The sequence below is a fragment of the Canis lupus genome, chromosome 36, assembly GCF_048164855.1.
Source record: "Canis lupus baileyi chromosome 36, mCanLup2.hap1, whole genome shotgun sequence".
NCBI classification, from domain to species: domain Eukaryota; kingdom Metazoa; phylum Chordata; class Mammalia; order Carnivora; family Canidae; genus Canis; species Canis lupus.
In genome coordinates, this window is record NC_132873.1 from 29616974 (window position 1) to 29635732 (window position 18759).

At 44.9% G+C, this 18759-nt stretch overlaps 1 long non-coding RNA gene across 1 annotated transcript; it reads right to left on the bottom strand.

Annotated features, from left to right (window-relative positions):
• Nucleotides 1–4398: 4398 nt before the first annotated feature.
• Nucleotides 4399–16448, bottom strand: LOC140625650 (uncharacterized). The gene is made up of 4 exons (XR_012024986.1): nucleotides 12045–16448; nucleotides 11445–11844; nucleotides 9227–9340; nucleotides 4399–8517 (listed from the first exon to the last, which is right to left on the bottom strand). It is a non-coding gene; the product is annotated as an uncharacterized lncRNA (long non-coding RNA).
• Nucleotides 16449–18759: the final 2311 nt, after the last annotated feature.

Consider the following 18759-nt stretch of genomic DNA (forward strand, 5'->3'; position numbering starts at 1 on the left):
GAAAGCCGAGGAAACAGCAACTTTTAATTAGGCAGCGGCCTTTGCACAATGATACTAAAGCACTTTGCGGACACCCTCAGCCCAGGAAAAGCCAGGTGACTAATGGCAAGAGATTCCTGATGTCGCAAGGCATGCCCTGAGCTGCGGAATGCTGGGATGCTCTTCAAAGTCCAATGGTCTTTAGCGCCGGGTTATTGCAGCCGCCCCCGCTGCGGTGACCCCATGCCCCCTGCACCTTCCCATCACCCGAGGTCTTCTGCCTCGGAAACCGGAGATTCCAGAATCTACTCTTGGAAAACCACTTCCTAACATTTCCGCTGCCCCAGCTGCTCCCCTCCACCCCATCAGGCTCATGGCCTTCCAGGACGGCCGTAGACTCACTGACATGCCCGGCTGGCCCTGTGCATGACCTGTTGATGTGCTTAGAGTGTCCCCACTCCCGTCCCCTAACAGCTGTGTTCTGTCTTGGCTTGTCCACGCTGTCCTTCAGCTTCTCAACCGGTATTTATTGAACCAGCCTTGGGAGAGAATCACTTCCCTGGCCCCCGGGTCTGGAATGTCAGCCTCCTCTCCCCACCCCTGCGCTCCCGCCCTCTCCCAACTCCCACACAGCATCCAAGACTCGGTGGAGACCACACATCCTGTAGGAAGCCGCTCCTGACCTCCTCCGCCTTCCCTCCTCCACTTCCGTCATGTTAGGGGCCGTATGTGCATCGCCAATCGGCGGGTCACGGCCTCCCCAGCGGGCCGTGTACTGGGCCTGCTCACCGGTGGCCTGGGGCCGGGGATGGTCGCAGGCTCGTAGGCCCCTAGGATCTTGCTCACCTGTGGCCTGGGGGCCGGAGATGGTCACAGGCCGCCTCTGGCGCTCCTTGGCCCTGAGGATCTCAGGCCGCTTCCGTAACTTCGAGGCCTCGGTCCCTCATTTGTGAACCTGGCTCCTAGGAGGGCCTGTGGGGCGCCGAGCCCCTGCCAAGTCTCCAGGGAGCGGGGGTCACCGCCCTCCCCTCTGCTGCTTTGCCCCAGGTGAGGCCGCAGACCTGGTCCCTTAACCCTCAGGACACCAGAAGCAAAACAGGCAAGAGGCTGATGGGAGCTTCCTGAATGTCAGGGCCCATGACAGGGAAGGGGGCCCAGGGAAGGAGCCGGAGCTCCCCCCCCTCCAGGGAAGTGGGTCCCGCCGGCAGCCTGACCTCGGGGCACCCCAGGCCTTGGAGGTGCTCCCCCGGGAGTTGGGTCCCCACATGTCCAGGTCCCAGAGCCCCGGCTGCAGCCCCAGGGCCGACCTCGGGGTGCCCAGGCCTCCCAAGGCAGCCCAGGCCCACCCGCTGCTGCAAGCCGCCTGGGCCGCCGTCCGCTCCTGCACACGCCTCGTCCCGTGTGAGCCCGGGCAGGAAGCTCAGAGAGCTTCTCTCTGCAAGGCCTGGTGGTGGCCCCCCTCTGCGGCCACGTCCACGACTCCGGGAACCCCCAGGGCCCCAGAGGAGGCCCCCCACTTCACCATTTCTACCATGTGCTCCTGCTCCTGGTGCTTCCCCCACTTCCTTGTGGCCAGGGTCCCTTCCTGGGTGTGATGTTGGGGAGACCAGCTCAGGCCTGCCGCGCCCCCCCCCCCCCCGCCCCGCAGCAAGGCTTTGACCCCAGCTGAAATCACCAATCCATCACCAAGGGCTAGATCCTGGTCACGGAAGCTCCCGCCCTCCTTCCCATGCTCTTTTCCACTCACCACATTAGGCAGAGGGAGGCCAACCCATCTGCGGCGCAGGCCTGGCTGGTAAATGAGGAGGGAGCAGGAAAAACTCCCATCACAATGTAGGCCCCTCCTCCCCCGGATAAAGGACTTTCCAGAATTCTCTCCCCCTGGCTCCTGCCTGCTTACAGGGACTGGGAGCAGGTTTAGAGAAGCAAGCCCAGTTCACGCACTTCTTGATAAATCTTGGAAGGAATGTCTGATTCCTATTCACTTATTATTTATTGTTTGTCTTTGACATATTTGCCCTCATCTTTGGATCCAGTTAGGGTTAGGGCAACAAGAAAGCTTCCCATGAATCTTCTGTTTACCTGCTCAATGCTGTATGTTATATTTTGGCCTTTATATATGTAATCACATATGAGCCTCAAAACTATATTATCGCCTATATTTTGTTGCCGAGGAAATACTCAGAGAGCTTAAGTACATTTCTCACGATCACACAGCTGATAGCGGTGGACCCAGGACTTAGACTCTGTGCATCAGATTAAAGCCCTTTTAAAGTCCTTTTTACCTTTATAAAATGTCCCTCATATAGAAAGTTCTTCCTGTGGTCAAGCTGAATTCTGCATCTTGGAACTTTAAATCCCTCAACCCTAATTTTGCTTTTAGAGCCACAATAAGGAAGTCTAACCCTCTCTACATGCCAAGAATTTTGGATGTTGCTTACTCTCGAATTTGGCACATGGCTGGCTTTGGTAGAAAATCGGGCACTTAGGACTTTTCATTCAAACATTTAAACACAGTTAGCTTGGTCCCTGTGGCTGCTTTCCTCTGAGCTAAGCGCCTGATTCTCTCAGACATCCACGCCCTGAGTAGAATTTTACAAACATATTAAAGACTGGGAGAACTCTTGGCTTCCTTGCTATTTCTCCATGTTTCTCTTTCCCTTTTTCCTATTCTTCTTCCAGCTCCTACATTCTGCTCACTCTCTCTGTTCAGTTCCAGACTTGGTAGAGAAGCTACTGAATGAAGTCCTCCCCTTAGGCCCCAGAGCTCTCAGTATAGCTCAAGATGGAGTGCAGTGGGCTACAAGTTGGTAGGAAGGATGGAGGGCTTCTCAAATTCTTTCACCATGCTCCATTCTTGATCCTTCTCTTCCACAATAGCTTTCAGATCCTTCTCAGTAACTGGGAATTCCAGTATACTGGTTCTTCTTCCTTTAGGCCAGTGGTCCACGTATTCTAGGAAGCTCTTAAGCTAAAATACCTGGGCTAAAATACCCCCAGAAGATAATTACTTCACTTCTCTAGGGTGAATCTCAGGCAGACGTATTGTTGTAAAGCTCCCCAGGTAAATCTGAGATGCAGTCAGCACTGAGAGCTACTGCTGTAGGTGAAGTTCAACCACTCAGCTTCATCCCACTCCCAGCTGTGTGGCACTGATGGTGGGTATCTACTCCACAGGCTTGTCTGCTCTTAAAGATCACCACAGTGGACCTGAGACACTTCCTGTTCCAGCCCCTTCTTAAACTGCCCGCTAATTTCCAGTTGGAGAGAGAGCAATGTTCTTCATATTTATAGGGCATTCGTGATTGGCTTATTCTGAGCCCATGGAATAATCATGCTCTTCCTGACTCAGGTCACCAGCTTCGTTTACTCTCTCAGATTCTCTGGCAATCCTTTCAGGCAACTTTCCCTCTCTTCTTCACCCTCTCTGGAAGGATCTCCCTGAATGTCCTCATTAGTAGTAAAACTGACATGCCTGAAACCCAGGAAGCCCAATTTACAGTATGCACACCTACATCCTTCCCTCCCACAGTCATTCTGGACAATACTAATCAATCAGGCTTTCGATTCCTCTCAGCCAAGGTACGGCCTCTTCTTTCCCTTCAATGCAGTGCTCAAGTGGGCATCACTAACTCATTAGAGCTGGCAGGTTGAAAATGGAACTTCTCAGCCTTAAACACACAGTTTAAAACGGCTCTCATAATATCCAACAAGGGAAGACGAGGGGCATCATCTTCACGAGCTCATTTCCTTTCTTTATACCCATCCTTATAAGGGTCCTTCAAAACCGAAAGATAGCATGCCCTGTGATAGCTCAAGTTCAGATGTGACGTAACTAGTGACAGTTTCCCATCACCCAGGTCATTCACTAACCTCACAGTAACACTGGCCCCATTTTCCTTGGTTGAACTTTTTGGACTCTGCTTCCAGCACTAGGATGGGCTTTTACTGTGTTAAACTATAGTTTTCTTATTATTTTGGGCTGAATATTTGTGTCCTCCCAAAATTCATATATTGAAGCCTATTTCCCAAGTGATGATATTTGGAGATGAGGCCTTTAATAGGTAATTAGGTTTAGGTGAAGCCATGAAGGAATGGCCCCATGATGAGATTAGTGCCCTTATAAGACGAGGAAGACAGAGAGCTCCCTCTCTCCATGTGCATGCATCAAGGCCATGCAGGTGGTGGTCTGCAACCCAGGAAGCAGGTCCTCACCAGGCACAGAATAACCGGCCAGCCTCTGGACCTTGGACTTCCCATCTCCAGAACTCTGAGAAATAAATACTGTTGAAGCCATTCAGTCTATGGCATTTTGTTATAGCCACCTGAGCGTATAACTAAGATATTTATGCCCACTTACTACTTGAGGATGGGATGAGGCCTTCAGAAAAAATTAGAATTCAACACAGTAAGGGCTGAAGGAAGCTTTTATTCATTCTTTCTGTTCTTTTTCTTTCTACTCACTCTTTCTAGTCTTATTTGCTTTAACAAAAGAGTCAAGGTTAAACAACCAATGCTTAGATATTAAGGTTAACAAGTGAAAAGGGGATATTCTGAATTCATAATATATTAATAAGGGATGCCCGGGTGGCTCAGTGGTTGAGCATTTGCCTTTGGCTCAGGTCGTGATCCTGGAGTCCTGGGACTGAGTCCCACATCAGATTCCCTGCAGGGAGCTTGCTTCCCCTTCTGCCTCTGTCTCTGTGTCTCTCATAAATAAATAAAAATGAATAAAAACTTTAAAAAGTATATATTAATAATAGGCATAATAATATATTAATAATATGCATATGAAAAAACTATGAAATTTAAAAGTCATGACAACATGCAAGCAGTTGCCTTTTTAGTCCAATGGAGTTAGAATTTATTTCTTTCATCTCTGTTTCTATACTTTTAAAATATAATGTGAATATATTGTTTTGTAATAAAAATGTTTTGTGTTTTGAAATGTCAGAAGATTAAATTAATATATTTAGTGTTATCTTTTAAAAGAAGACAGATTAAATTTCTTTTTTTGTAGATGTTCTGTTTTTGCAGGGTTTCATAAAAGATACTCTCTGGGTGATATTGAGACAACAGGAATATTGTGTTTCAATTTATAAGAAATGATTAGGTTAGTTGAGCAGGGTTTCATTGTGAGGATCCTGAAGACTCTGCTGAAGAGCATAAAAAATAAGTAAATAAAAAAATTTATCTTAAAATGAGTATAAAAGCTGAAGAAACAACTATTTCTCCCATAATTTTTCCCGACTTTGCATTAGGTCAGACCCAGTTTAGATCCTTGCATGGCTGATACCTGCTGTGTTTTACCACAGGCAGGTTACACCCACTCTGGACTTCCCTGTCTTCTTCTCTACAGTGATCTCGATCTTGCAAGCCTGTTGCAGTCATTGAAAAGAAATATATATTAAAGCAAAACCGCCTCACACAAAAAATGTCTGAATGTCATTACAGTTGAAATTCTGAGATGAAAATCTAAAGTTCTTTTAATTTTCGAGCACAGTTTACTGATATAAAACCCTTTCAGTATGTACCATGCAGAGTTGTACCCTGTGCTTCCTCATCAAATATTTAAGCCATCAGAATTTTAGTAACACATTTCTCAAAGGAACATATAATAATTCGGGTTGCAAAAACACATCATTGAAAGAAATGGCATTTACTCATGGAGTTGGCAAAAAAATTTTTTCTGAGAATTCTAACTTCAGTATGATGAACTCTTCAGTGTAGTAAAGATTGGCTTCTCTGTAGCACCAGATAAAACTAGCAAGGAAGCTCTTCCTTATCCTGGCTCCACCACTGAAGTGCCCCGCAGGGTCCTGCCCAGATCTTGTCCGGTATTGGCATTCCCTGCCCTGCCCCTCGATGGCCTCATCACTTCCTTTACTCATGATTTCTCATATTTCATTTGGGAACGGATAGTTGGAACCAGATGATTTTCGACTTTGTTTCACCTCTAAGATTTGATAGTTCTAATACATGATTTAAAAGAGTTAAAAAAATTTTTTGGGGGGAGTGTGGCTGATTGAATAGCTGGAGAAATGGGTAGATCTTATCTAATCTGTATTATAAAGTCCTTGGAGATGTATTTTTGAAATGAATAATATTAAATTCAAAGCAAGGGAATGTAAATGAAAATATCTATTCTGCCGTAGAGCATAAATTATACTACTATGGAAAGCTCACATTATCAAAAAATCTGTTATAAACGTGACTATGCCATGGAAGATGGGGTTAGCATCTAGAGTCTCTTAAACACAATTATTATCACTTTCATTGTTATTACAAACAAAACACAAAACTAGTGTAACAAAAGAAAGAGTTAAATGACCAGCCAGCCACACAAAGCAGCAATGTATTCCTAGCCTGAGTGAGCCATAGCATTTTCATTTTTCTTATTTTGGTACTAATTCTTGATTATAATTGTAGGAAATTTGGGTTATGCAAAACATGTTCTTTAATTAGTCAATTGTCTTTCAAGCAGTTCATGTTAAGGAAACTTGCTCTGAGGAGACAGTGTCTGTACTTAATATCCAGGAATGGAAGTGTGGCCCACCGCATTTCAAATCTTTTAAAGGGACCCAACCCATCCACTCCAAGCCCTTCAGAATCGCTGATTTTGAATCTTTGTCCTGCTATAGTTCCGTACCTTGGCCCCTGGTGTCCCCACAGACACATTCACGTGGGTATCCTGATTTCAGACACAGTAACTCAGAAGCCTCTTCAGGACAGGGCTCTCAACCAACCCACCCCTGGATAAGAAGGGATGCTCTGTCCCTGAGCACCGGCACAGCATGTGACATCTGCCCAGGTCTCACCTCTTGAGAGACGAATACTGTTAGGTGTGAGCAGTAGGTAAGAACACCCATTGACACTCTCAATGCTGTTTCAGCCTAATCTGGATGCTCATCGATACAGCTGATCAGAGCCGGGCAGATTCTTGTGCCTTTGATCTAGTCTAGTTTGGAAGAAAAGACTAGGATTTCTTCCCATCTGGTGATTCCATAACCTATTCTTATCAGTGCTTGCAACTACAGAACAAAGTTATTTTGAGCAAAGATTTGTAGTTTACAGCTCGATTCCTTCAGAGCGAATAAGCAGCGCTATTTATAGTTATCTCATTTTATTGCTTTAATTTATGTATCTGCAAGAATCAGTTCTAATTGTGGGTGATTATCAGGAGGGAAATGTGCTCTCATGCACCTCAGGGGATTTGTTTGTGAGCCTCTAGTTTTAAATAGCGCATTTATTCCCCAGTGGGTAGAAAATCAATTTTATGGATCTTCAAACATACATAATAACCATTATGAATAATGAGGTAAATATTAAAGTGATATTAGCACATTATTTACTTTAATGGTTTTTCTTTTCTAACTATGAAGTCACCTATTTTTTAAAATTTTTTATTTATTTATTAGTCACAGAGAGAGAGAGAGAGAGAGAGGCAGAGACATAGGCAGAGGGAGAAGCAGGCTCCATGCACCGGGAGCCCGATGTGGGATTCGATCCCGGGTCTCCAGGATCGCGCCCTGGGCCAAAGGCAGGCACCAAACCGCTGCGCCACCCAGGGATCCCCTAAAGTCACCTATATTTCTACTATGTACTTCCAAGGGTATTTCTAGTGTAATACAATACAAAGAGGGACTCTGACCCTCTCTATGTGTTACCAGGAGAATTCAAAATTGGTTAATAGCATTGATGGGGAGATGGAAGGCCTCAAGGAACAGAAAAGATCCTCTAAGGCATAGAAATGACATGCCTGGATTTCTGCTAGCTACAGATGACCTTAAGGAAGCGTCATATGTCCAAGCAAAGCTCACCAGCCCTATCAAGTATTTGATACATGACTTTCCAATCCAATCTTCCCATTAACAGAGAATTATATTTCTCAACCAAAAATTAGATAAGAATATTCTTTTTTCTCAAAGCTAGAAATGCATTTTTGTTGTTTATCCATACTGTTCCCCAACAGTGCCATATTCTCTAGTACTCTAGGCCTTTGTACGTTATTTCATCTGACCTCAATGCCATTATTCACTTACCAAGATCCCACTCATACTGAAGGATATTAAATGACACCACTCCCAAGAAAGCTTTTTTGATCAAAATCAACCCTCCCCAGTTAAAATCCACACCCCTCCATACTCATTTGCAACCTATTAAAAAAGTTATTTCATTTTTTTTATATCATGACCAGTTGCTAACATACTTAGATCACTTGTTAGTTTCTACACTCCTGGAATTCAGATTGCTCATTTATCTTTGCATATCCCACAAAGTCCATATGTATTTCCTCCGCATAAGTTGTAAAGGAGAAGTTAAATCATTGCTATATGAGCACAATACAGAGAGATGGGATAAACTAGAATATCCTCCTCATTGTCACAGTCCTATTAAGGGGAAACATGGAATCCAAAGAATCTGAGTGAAGCCTGAGCCACCCCTTTTGGATAGCTAGTGTGGCGACTCAAATCTTCAAGTTGGGCCCAGTAAAGAAACAATTGTTTCTTGCCCTTAAAAACAGTAGGTTCCACTTTTCTGAAAAGAATAAGAAAAAAACACAGTTAATAGAGACATCCTTTCTTCAATGTGAGTTTAGATTGTGTTCTTAGACAAAACGTAATGCTTGCATTGGTGAAGTATGATTACTTCTAGGTTACCAGCAAGGGAAACTGATTGCAGTTCTCATGGTGGGGAGATGAAACTGGTAATAAAACATCCTATTTCACCCTCATTCAGGGGCCTGGAGTCTGTCCCTTCCCTCGAGAGCTGACCGAACCAGCATCAGTGCCCTCAAAGAACACCTTGTCAAAGCCTGAGGACCTCAAGTTTCAGGAATGGAAATGGCTTCCTTGGACAGTGCCTTCTCTTCCTCCTATGGAAGGAATTTTCCCAGAGGATGAACCCCTTAGTGAGGAGTTGGGGGAGTAGAGGGAGGAAAGAATAGGAAGATGGATCTACAGAAGACATCTTTCCTTTAAAGCCCAAGTTGGGAAGGGCTTTTTCTAAGATGGAACAAGGGAATACCTCAGATAGGAACACAGTCAGTGTTTCTTTCACACTGCCCTCTATTCTGGGATCTGACACTCCCATGGGAAAAAACAATAACACCACCACCACCACCAAAAAACCACTTCACTGAGGCTCTATTTATTTCATCAAGTAGGGAATGGCAAGCCAAGGGATCACGCAGAGACAGAGCTGGAGGGGACTCTGCCCTCAAGCAGATTACTAGAGCTGGTCATACCTGGTTAATGGCAATGAGGAGGAGACCTACTGTCGACAGAAACAAAGAACAAGATGAAACATAGAGATGGTCATGCTGGATTCCCAGACTGTATCCATGTTAGTAGAAAATATCCTAAAAAAACAAACAGGAGGGGGCCTTATCATTCTCTGGTGATGAGTAATAGGGATTCTGATATGAACTCTCCCTTTGGACTTTCATAGTTGGGGACTCAACGTGGATGAGTAGAGATTTAGGGTTCCATAAATGGACTCTTTGCTGAAATAAATCATTTACATAGGGAAAGAGGCATATATGGAGGCCATATTGAAGACAGCATTAAAGTTATCTGAGCTCCTTTTCCCAGCTGGTGAAGGCTAGGGTGTTGCTCCCCAGCTGAGTCAGATTTGTCAGAGGCTATCACTGGCTGCACTAGCTTTCAGAAGCCCCTTTCGGGAAGAAATTCAACCCAAAGCCAAACAGGAATCCAAACTCACTATTAATCTGAAGGGGCCAGGCAATGAGAAATCTGGTGATGAGACACATGATAAAAAATTTGAAGTACCAGATGGTAAGGTCATGTAAGCCAAAGCATATACTTTGTTTTTTTTTTTGTTTGTTTGTTTTGTTTTGTTTTTTTGTTTTTTTAGTGAGTCAGGGGCATTGGCATTAAGATAGAGAATTCTTAATGGTACTGACTTAGCCTAAAAAATGCTTGCCTAAGGAATTTGGATTTTGTTCTATTAGCACTAGAGAGTCATTGAAATTGTTGTGTTTTCTTTAGCAAGGCAATGAATGAGGAAAATAGTTTTGGGGGAATTATTCTGGAAACAATATACAGAATGGATTGGAGGATAGAAAAGACAGGTTGAAATTGCATGAGATGAAAATGTACTGAACTAAAGAGTAACAATAAGGCTAGAAAGAAATGGATATCTGTGTGAGAAAATACAAATGAAGAATTAACAGGACTTGGTATCTGACCGAATATAAAGGATAGAGAAAAAGAAGTTTCAAAAATGACTCAGGTTTCAAATTTAAGTAAAAGAAAATCATTGGCACCAATCGGAAGTCAGACTAATTACCCTTTCTTGGTTCTCCCCTTCAAATTTTGCCTAAGCATATTTTGGTGAAAACAGCTCATCTTACGAAAGTTGATAGGCTAAAAATATTTGAATCAGGTAATTTGAGAAGAGAAAGAACGAATCCAACTGTTTCCTAATTACAAAGTTCTTCTAATGATATAGAAGAGATAATACAAGCAGAACCTAACAAATATATCATAAATTCAAGCCAGTCTTCTTTAAATATTGTTCCACATGTGTTTAATACGGTTGGGGATAAACGGATATTTTATTAATGAAAGCCATATACTTCTTTATGTTCAAAAGATTTGACTTATTACATGACCTGAATGTAACACAGTATTTTCACTTTTCAGTTTTTCTATCACTGCTGTCACTAATATCAATCAAATTCTATTTTGCTGAACCCACTGGAATTTGCTTCATTTGGAAAAGAATACTGCCTCAGTTTCAATTAGTTTTCAGCTACAGAATCATAATTATCTGACCCAGCAGACAGCCAAAACTGTTCTATTTAATTTTTTTTTATATCAAACTTGGAAAGTGAAATGTATTCTGTGCAAGAAACTTTTACAGAAATAAGAGGAAGTCACCTTCATTTAGAGATTAACTCCTCTAGCCCAAAGTGAAAACTAAAACAATTTGGCCAAAAGATCCAACCTATGTATAATTCTCTCTCTGTTCCTCTGTCTTTCTCTTTTTTTGGTTTTATTTTTCAGTTTTTTGAAATAGGAAACTTCATGGGTACCCTGTAAATGCTCAAAATGTAGGTAATAAGACAAATCACTTGTTTCCAGTAAATAGCATCATGCCTCATCATAACTGGTGTCATAATTTTATTCTATTTATTTTTTAAAGATTTATTTATTTATTTGAGAGAGAATGCGTACCGGGGGAGGGGCAAAGGAGAGATTCTTCAGCAGACTCCCTGCTAAGGCCGGAGCCCTACACGGAGGCTCAATCCCACCAGCCTGAGATCACAACCTGAGCCGAAACCAAGAGCTGGATGCTTAATTGGTGGAACCACCCAGGTGCCCCCGGGGTCGTAATTTTAGCTGGTCAAGACTTCAGGAAACCAGCCGCGGATCTCATGCTTGGTACTCAACTTAAATTGCAGTACACAATAGGGCATTCGTGTGTTGCGCGATACTCACTGGAGATTGTTTGATATTTCTACTCAAACACCAGAGGAGCAGAACCACCGCCTTCCAGCCTGGTAGGCGGCTCCCCATCACCATGTCCCCCCGGTTCTCTCCAGTGTGTCCATGTGACTTCCTAGGGCCTGGAGGACCAGGACAGGCAACGTCAGGCTAGTCACCTTCTAAACCAGCTCTGAGTTTAAAAGAATTCCTTTTGTGGGAAATCCCATGGGACTCCATGATGGAAGCAGTTCATTGGTCTTTTTCAGAGAACATTGTTATGGAATCATTTGAAACTGACTGTTTCACTATTAGTGACGTCATTAGTCACTAGCTGGGCTGAAGGGATAGCTTTTGTTGTTCTGCAGTGACATGTTTTATTTACATGGATAATATTAATGTCTTCTCCGTGTTCCTAAAAAACAAAACAAAACAAAACAAAAAAACCAGTTATATTTCAATGAATCTTTTAGTCTGTTTTATTAAGAAGTTTATAAAATGCAGAAATCAAGACACTTCCTTTGGAAAATAACGTCCCGGTATTATTTTTCTAGGACTGCTGTAACAAAGTACCATGAACCCAGTGGCTTAAAAAACAGAACTTAATTTTCTTACGATTCTAGAGTCTAGAAGTCCAAGATCTAGATGGTTCCTTCTGAGAGCTGTGAGGGAAGGACCCGTTCCAGCCTCTCTCATCGTCCTGTCCATGGCCATCTTCTTCCTGTGTCTTCACTTCATCTGCCCTCTGTATGTGCCGCGGCCTAAATTTCCTCTTTCTGTAAGGGCACCGATCATATTAGATTAGGGCCCATCCATACAACCTCATTTTAATTTAATTAGCTCTTTCAAGACCTTGTCTCCAAATACAGTTACATTCTGAAGTACTGGGGAGTTAAAACTTCAACATATGACCTCTTAGGGGGATATAACTCACCCTGTAATGTCTGGAAACAAAGTTTTGAGTCAATGCAGCACATTGACTTTCCGGGAAAGTGAGTCCCAAGTAAGTGGCACTCCCAAACCATGCCAGCACCCTGCTGGACATGCACCCACGGCGTCCTTTCTTCCTCTTCTTTTGCTTTAGCTCCAGCTTGGTGGCATCTGCTCCTCAGAAGGCGGTAGGGAGAAGGCTCACTGTGGCCACCAGCCTGCAAGGGCTCCAGAGTTTTGGTCCAGGGTTGTGGGTCTGTTCCCCCTGCTGCCAGTCTTTGGGGTGTCTCGGCCCCTCGTCACCTGGGATCCTGAAGCAGCTCTGCCTGTACTCAAAATTTCAGAGTCTTCCTGACTAACTCACTCCACTCCAGCCTCCAACTCCTCACTGCACAGAGGACCTCACATCAGGCCAAGAGGAGAGACGTGACTCTGCCCTTTCCAGCCTTCTCCTCCCTCTACCTCAGCCCATCTGTCCTACAAAACGTCCTCTCTCCCCTCACAGTTTCAGGACAAGGATTTTAATCCTGAAGAGTGGGAACGAGCAACCTGTGGTAGATGAGTGTACATGCGCGTGGGGAGAGTGGGCAGGTGGCTGGGTTGGTAGTGACACAGTGTGCCGGCGGGGGGAGGACCTACCTCGTGTGTTTGCATGTACAGAAGGTGTTGGTTATTTTAGCAGAGGATTTGATTTTTTCCTCCTGGCTGTCTGAACGATCAGCCCGTGGCCTTCTATACATATGGTGAGATAAAGAGAATCACGCAACCTTAAATCAAGAGTTTAAGAAACATTCGAGATACTTTTACCAGTGTCTTTGTGGTTTAAGTGAAAAAACTGGGGCACAAAGATGTCATATCCAAGACAATATAATAGTTCATTAAATGTTGTTAGTTTGAGAGCTACATACGTGTAATGATCCGATTGTACGAATTACAACTGTGTAAAGAGTTTCCTATGAAAGCGCTTTGAAATATATACCCTGTCCATGACATCCCCCTGCAACATCCCCCCACCTAAGGCACATGAATCTCCGCTCCTCTTTCCACAGTTGGTTGAACTGGTGTGTACACAAGACCCAGGCTAAGCCGCTTAGAACCTCCTCCCTGGCAACTGGGAATTGGACTTGGAGGTAGAGGGCCGCAATCTGTGTGCCTCCGTGACAAGGTCACGTTCTCCACTGTCTAGTACCAGCCAGGAACAGGGCCAGTGGCAACCTTTGTCCAGACCACTACCCACCTCTGAGGTCAGGAGCCACCTTCCGTGGTGGACAGATGTCCTGTTCTGTCAGAAAGGCCAATTATCAACATGGGAAGCTGAGAGGGAGGTTCTCAAATTCCGGAGTCCGGGGGGCCCCTTCTGCTGGAAGGGCCAGGGGATGTGATGGGCTCGCTGCTGTCAGTGGAAGGGCTTCAACAGGTCGCAAGGCAACTAAGCCCAGATCATCGTGGCTCCCTGGTACAGAGGACCATGGCAAGTAGGGCCTTACTCTCATAGTGGCCCCATGGGCTTCCCCACGTGGCTCCCAACCCCGGTGTTGGTACCTCCCTAGACCAACTCTGCCTCCCTCCACGTGACTCCCCTAACATCCTGGCTCTACTGATCTCACCAGACCTCACTCCTCCCTGTGGACGGGGTAATTACCATCAGGGTTTTCTTTCACCCTCGTTCCAGTGTATTATTATTATTACAACACAAATTTTATGCCCTACATCCTTGAAGGCCTTTCCTTTCACTTCTCACAATCCTTTTCTCTCCTCCATAAAAACCTACCTAATTCAGATCAAAAGCCTTGGCTTCTATGCATGTATGGGGCCGGCAATATCTGGGAAATCTCTGTAAGTTCCCCTTAATTTGGCTGTGAACCTTCAACTGCTCTTAAAAAAAAAAAAAAAAAAAGTTTGGCTTCCAGAACTATTGTTTCTGATAGACTCTTACAAAAGAGCCTCCTTTTTAAATAGAAAAAAAGAAAAAGCAAGCAAGCTTTGACTGTTTATCTTTGCCCACTGGCTGGAAGTTCCCTAATTCCCTTTTAGTCCATGCGGATGGCTCCGGGGGCGCAGGAGTGCACAGCAGGGACATACGTGCAAGTTCGTAGCTCAAGAAACCACCTGGCCAAGCGGGTACGCTCACTGTCGCTGGCAGTCCTTGCTCCCCGGTGAACTGGGAGCAAGTGACGCCAGTTGGCAGGGACAATAGTGGGGATGAGCTGAAAAGACTGGGGGACAGGTGTTGGGGTTCCCGGTTTAGGCCCAATAGAGGCCTGTCGCCCTCCTGCCCTTAAACACCAGCGCGCTTCTGACCTGGCTTCTGCTTGCCCTTCAGGTGGCCCAAGGGCGCTCACCTGTCCCGCAGCCAGGACGGCGCTGACGAATACAATTCTGTGGTTGCAAAGCTAATCAACATTTTCCCAACTGTCCTGGAAAAGCTCTATAGAGATTAATAGGTGGTTCCATGGCCCAGAACTTCTAGCACGAAAACCTGTGCCATGTGCTACGACTGTGCCAACCCTCCTGCCGAGGACATGGGGTGCGGTGGCCGCGGGCAGCCTCCGGCGTTGGCGTCCGTCGGGACAGAGAGGACAGGAGGACACCCAGCTTCCACATGGCCCCGCGTTGCTGGCCAGGCTTGCCTTCCCCGGATGAGGGCTGGCCCTGAGCCCCGGGCCCCAAGGCCGCAGGAGGCCCCTGGTAGCGCGGGCCTGGGCCTGGGCCTGGGCGGCACCTTGGGGAGGAGAGGGGGGTCCTTTCCCATCATTTTCACGACAGACACACGGAGGGAAGGGCCAAGTGGGAAGCGCTTAGCTCCTGTGCTACAGCAAGAGAAGAGAACTCTTGCCCGATTCCCAACTTCCCAGGCTCCGGTTCTTTCCGAAGCTGCACTGCCTTCCTGTCTGTGATTCCCTGAAATATCCTTGTACCCTTCCAGAAAACCCCCTCCCGTGCGCTTATGCTGACCTGAATGGGCCCTGGTGCAGAGACTGCCCAACCCCTGGGCCACCTAGCTGTCCCCCCGTGTACATTTTCAAGCAGCGAGAGGTATTTCAGCTTCTTGAATTTGCTTTTCAATGTGAACAGAGATTAAGACCTTGTTTTACCAGATGCCATTTTATTTTAGTTATAGGCCTGGATGTGCGAGCCAAGTCATTGATCGATGCCTAAGATATGAGATGATAGATTCAGGAGTTCTCATTTTTAATAATACTGAGGCCATCAGATCATTTTCTTATAAATTTCCACTGTTTGTGCGGTGGCCTGGTGCCAGAAATCTCCTGCCATATGTAAGATTCAGGTTGAACTCTGATGAATAAATAACCGGAAATGAAATGCCATCTTTGTCCAAAATAGCTTCAGACAGCTTCGTTGTAGCCTTCTGGAGGATTAAAGCTAGAAGAGATCAATGAGGTAGGGCTTCTTAACCTGGAGTCCTTTATGCATTGGGTGAGGCTGAGTCCACTGAAATTTGTGCAAAAGGCCTGTGTACTAGGACGGGGTCGATACACTTCAGATTATCAAAGGGCACGTGCTGGGGAAGCCCGTGAAAGCCCACCCTCTTTATACAGACGATGAGGAATTCCAGCATCGCAAAGATGTGACTCAGGGAGCCACATATAAAGGCAATGGCAGGGACACCCAGGGGGGCTCAGAGGTTTGGGCATCTGCCTTTGGCCCAGGCCGTGACCCCAAGTCCTGGGATCGAGTCCCATGTCGGGCTCCCTGGGTGGAGCCTGCTTCTCCCTCTGCCTGTGTCTCTGCCTCTCTCTTTCTGTGTCTCATGAATAAGTAAGTAAAATCTTAAAAAAAAAAGAAATATTAAAAAAATAATAAAGACAATGGCAGAGCCAAGGACTAGAATTTCGGTGTCCTGAACCGTAGTCAATATTCTTTTGCTGCATCACAGCAACTCCTAAATATTCAAATAAAACAGTCCCTTTATTACGTTTTCAAAAAGTCCCTTCATTTTTTAAAGTAGGAATGTAACAAAAAACTAAAGCATGTTCTTTAATGGGAAGAAAAATTGCAGACTCCAAGAATTCTTTTTCCTCAGTAACTATTAGCCATGGTTTATTTTTATTTTTAATTTATTTATGATAGTCATACAGAGAGAGAGAGAGAGAGGCAGAGACACAGGCAGAGGGAGAAGCAGGCTCCATGCACCGGGAGCCCGACGTGGGATTCGATCCCGGGTGTCCAGGATCACGCCCTGGGCCAAAGGCAGGCTCCAAACCTTAGCCATGGTTTAAACACTGTAAGACAACCTCATGGATTATCAAGATATCACGGAATCACGTAAGGTTTCCAGCACCTTTGCTTTAGAGCACCTTTATGTTTTTTAATATGCCATAATCTCACCATAATCCTGGAATTTCGAGAGCACCTCTTAGGGTTTACATTTTACAAATGAGAAAACTGAAGGTCAAAAAGCTTTAATGACTTGTTTAAAAGTCTCATCACCTGAAGATGAAGCCAGTTATAAAAGGAGCCAGTCCTTCGATCTGTAGCACTTGGCTTTGAACTGCCAAAGTGTACTTCTCTGGATAAGGGAAATGTAGCCTTTTTTTTAAGGTATTTGTTTTAATTAATTAATTAATCTATTTATTTATTTATTTTTTATTTGAGAGTAAGAGAGAACACAAGTGGGGCGGGGTGGGGGGAGCAGAGAGAGAAGGAGATTCCCCGCTGAGCAGGGAGCCTGATAACAGGGCTCGATCCCAGGGCTGATGACCTGAGCCGAAGGCAGACACTTAACTGAGCCACCCAGGAACCCCAATAATGTAGCTTTAGATACGAAATATAAAGGGACTTGGTGGTAGGAAGTCAAATAAATGGTAGACGCACCAGGACTCAGGTTCATGTTTCCTGAATTGTTTCCAACCACGGATAGTAAGAAGTTTTTTGTTCGGGGAAGTAAGACAAGTCTTCCCTGGTGGAGAAGCAAAGTGGTGCAGGGGAAAGAGCGCTAGACCGGGGAGGGTGTCGCCCTGGCTCCGTCACCTGGGGGCTGTGAGACCTTTAACAAGTCACTCAACAGGTGGGCCTAGGTTCATTTTGGGAACAGGGCACGTGATCTCAACACTGTACATCCTCCAACGGGAAGGGTTCCCTAGATGCTTCCATCTGTGCGTGGGTACCACCACCCACGAGGAAACGCTCACCATATTAGAATTCTGGTGCCCCACCCGTAGTCAGACAAATATGAAATGGACATCCCATGAGAGATTTTGAGAGAATCAAGTGAATTGTAAAAGCTGCTTTTATTAAGTTAAAAACAGCGAATTTCAAAAAGGCTAATTTCCTTAACTCAGAGGTTTTTAAAAAGTTAATTACCTTGTAGACTACTGAAATTTGGATTTTTATAGCTCTTTACTCTCGATTCTCATTTTCTTTGAGTTTGGGCAGGCCCATCTTTCCAAACTGCCAGGATGTGGTTGGGGACATATTCCTTTTTAGCTCTATTAGGTACACTTCCACTTCCTTTGGTGGCAGAAGCCAAGAGCAGATGTGTCAGATTCCCTTTCATGGAATTAAAGTCATCAGGGTTCATCATTTCTGTGAGATCAGGGACAGTGTGTTTAGGCTGAACTGCAGCTATTAGAGTGTTCTAATCCTACCTCCAAGCTACCTTTAGCATGAGGTAAACAAGGACATTCGAGAGGTTAAAACATATTTCAGATCTGTAAAAAAATATATTCATTGGTGAAGTATTACCGTCTTCTTCTAAACATCCCTTTTGATATTTGCTACCTGGTTTTGAGGCCTTAAAAACTGTAAATAAGCAGTTGATAAAATAAAAGTAGTATTTTAAAACAAACACAAGATTATTATAAATAGCCAGATGATTGTGATGGTGGCCTGGCATCATGGGTTGATTGAGATTCATCAGTATTTTACTGTTAAAATGTTATTTTGCTGAATGAAACACATAGAAAAAAGAAAACAAATGTTTTCTTGTACACAAATCTGTTCTGCTGTGAAGTTTGGGGTTCCCAATGAGTTGTTCCAGATTTCTACTTCAGCCTTTTGAGATGGAGACTCTGGGCGAGAGCTGGGGATAGAAGCTTTCGGGTCCCAGGGGCACTGCACTCTGTGTGCACAGGACGCTTGGCTGTGGCAAACAGCTTGAAGTAAATCTAAGTCTCTGTGACGAGGGAAGGACGCGGCGTTTATCAAGGAACCGGCGATCCTGCCATCTGAGTAAACGCCTGTATCTGGCCAGCTGGTAAACTTCATACTCTGTTTAAGTAGCATGTTGCGTTTTACTTGGATTGCATTATAAAGGGTTGCATCCATTAATCCCCCCAATTAGCCTGCTTCGTGGCACTGAGAGGTCAACAGTGACCAGCTTCTCAAGAGTCAAATTCAACCCGTTCTCAGCGACGGGACTCCTGTCTAATCCGCCACG